Source organism: Alligator mississippiensis, chromosome 8 (genome assembly GCF_030867095.1).
Source record: "Alligator mississippiensis isolate rAllMis1 chromosome 8, rAllMis1, whole genome shotgun sequence".
NCBI classification, from domain to species: Eukaryota; Metazoa; Chordata; order Crocodylia; family Alligatoridae; genus Alligator; species Alligator mississippiensis.
Window position 1 is genome coordinate 53,578,817 of NC_081831.1, and position 2,896 is coordinate 53,581,712.

Sequence of the window (2,896 nt, forward strand, 5' to 3'; positions counted from 1 at the left end):
TTTGATAAGCAACATGGAACCAATACATTTCAAATAAAACTGTAAACTGAAACCTTGAGCCAAAATTAAGCTAGAAATGAAGATTATTTAGGCATTTGTGTATACAGGTGTTGCTGAAAGACACTGTTTCTGAAGTGCTGATTTATTCCTCACTCCTATGCAGAATAACAACTCAGCCATTCAGCAAATTTAATGAAGTTGTCAATATATAAAGCAGCAATAGCCCAAGATATTTTCTCCTCTTTACCAAAGTCTCCTTCTTCAGAGTATTTTTCAGTGACCTTAGGCTTGTCAGGATTCACAACACACTATATTATTTCTACATTGCTAAAAACATGTTGTTCACCTCCTTTTCAGCTTTGACCCACTCTTTTATCTCACTTTCTATAAGCTTGTTGACTGGGTTTGTAGAAGAAGCATCATTCACCACTTTGAGAATTTGAGCTATTGTATATTTTCTATGTCTCACATTAAAACCTTCAAAGTCTTCTTCATCAGAAGACCCTTCTGCAAACAGAACACTATGCCACAATTTTCTCCAAACCCTTCTTAATGTTTTACTGTTTACAGAATTCCAGGTACTAGCTGAATTTAAAATGGCATCTTTTATGTTATAAAGAGATTGGAAGTTCTTGATAGCGCCTTCATGATTGATTAACTTTCTCAGAAAATCTCTTCTGTAATAACACTTAATGTTCTGGATAATGCCGTGCTCCATTGGTTGAATCAGTGATGTAACACTGGCAGGCAGGAAGAAGGTAAAAGTATTACCTGACACTAACTCACATTCAGGAGGGTGAGCCTGACAATTGTCTAATAACAGAATAGCTTTACTATCTTGAGGTTTTCCAATTTTTCTAAAACGTGCTTTCACTGAGGGTACAAAAACATGATGAAATCAGTCAAAAAAAAAATCTTTGTCCATCCATGCATTACTTTTGGCTTTGTAAACAACAGGCAAATGTGTAATACCCTTAAAAGCTCTAGGACAATTACATTTTCCAAGCACTAAAAGCTTCACATGTGTGCCTCCTGCATTAGCACATGTAAGCACAGTTATTCAGTCTTTATTCTGCTTGAAACCAGCAGTACTAGATTCATCTTCACCAGCAAGGGTAGAATTCAGCAAACATTGCCAAAATAGGCCAGTTTCATCTGTGTTGTAGATTTGGTTAGGGGATAGATCACGTTCAGCAGCTAATTTGTTAAAAAAAAATCACAATAATTTTCAGCAGCTTCACGGTCAGCCGATTTTACTGCACAGACACATCTAGTCTTCTAATGCCATGATGAAGTTTAAAACACGAAAGTCATCCAGCCAAAAATGTGCAGGGTTCAGTCAAATCCATTTGCTTCTAGAAATCTTTCACCTTTTTTGATGAGCATTGGGTCAAAGATAAGGGCACCCTCTGATCATTTTCATGAAAACCATTCATATAAAACACTATCAAGCTGCTCTAATTTAGGCTTATATAGAGTATGGCATTTTTTAACATTTTGCTTGTCTCAGAACTAGAGACAAATTTGAGCAATTGTTCCTTTTGAGCCTTGATATTGTATATCACTGACGATCCAACATTGAACTCTTTCATCAGAACATTACAGTTCACACCTTTTTGTAGATATCAACAAATGTCTATTTTCTACATTAAAATTAACACAGCTTTTTTCTTTTCACATTTTCTTTTTGATGCAGTAAAAAGCATTTTCAATGCCATAATAGTCAGCCACCCCAAACACCAGGGCAGCCTGGCTGCAGGCTGCTCCAGCAGGGGGGAGGGGTGCACACCCCCATATGCCCTGCATGGGTACCCTCAGAGTGGCACAGGAGGCAGCAAAGTGGCACAGTGCTGTGTGCATCCCGCTACTGAAAGCAGCCCAGCAGGCAGCAAAGTGGTGTGGTGCCTTGTGTGAACAATCACTGAAAGCGGCACAGCAGGCAGATGAACAATGCAGTGCTGCACTGTGTGCATCCCGCCACTGAAAGTGGCACAGCAAAAAGCAAAGCAGTGTGGCATGGCACTGTGTGTGTCCCGCCACTGAAATTCCAGTTAATAAAGTATTCTGGTTAGCTAAATGCTGGATAACAGAGAGTTTACTGCGATTATTTTGACAACTTTCATCCTGAGGGATTTGGAGTAAGCTCCAAATCTACTTTCCATTGCATGGCTGTTTCTAAATGACCAGCTTTTTATTTGCAGTTGCAGGTGGCCACTTTTATCACTCAATGAGAAACCCAATCTTGTTTCCTGATATTATACAAGATAGCATACAATCTCACTGTTGTATGTCTGGCTTAGTCCAACTGTTATGTTTAGTTTCTGATTGTAGCCTGAAAAATTCATATCAGTAGATATTGAAAGTGTGTCTTAAAAATCATATTTAAAAGGGGAGGGGATGTATTAAGTGTCCAGCTCCATTAGAAAAAAGAAGGCATTAGATTGAAAATCTTTCTTTAAAAGTTCTTGCATTCTGTAAAGGTAGGATTTTATTGCTAGAAAAGGCACCTTGACATTGCAACCTAATTAACATGTAAGAATTTACAAGTGCTAACAACCTAATGAAGACAAGGTGATGCTGTTTTTACCCCATTGTAGCTAGCTCACGTTAGTAATAGGATAAGGGTAGAAAAATTAGTATAACTGAAGCCTGGTAAAAGATCCCCATGCCTAGTCTTTATTAGGATGGTATATCTGTGTAGGAACACTGTGGAAATATACTTTTTTGATAGTGAAAGACATTGATTAACACTGGATTTGCTTAAATAAGTAACATTGAATAAAGATTTATATAACTACAGGCAAGGATAGCCATAGGTTTTACATGAAACATGGGAATTTCCAGTGCTTAAAGGACTGAGGGGACTGCTCAACAAAGGCCTCCTTTCTTCCTTTAT

The 2,896-nt window shown here is 37.9% G+C and overlaps 1 pseudogene; it reads right to left on the minus strand.

The window, feature by feature from the left end:
- Positions 1-319: 319 nt before the first annotated feature.
- Positions 320-1,718, minus strand: LOC102576285 (jerky protein homolog; annotated as a pseudogene).
- Between the last annotated feature and the right edge of the window lie 1,178 nt (positions 1,719-2,896).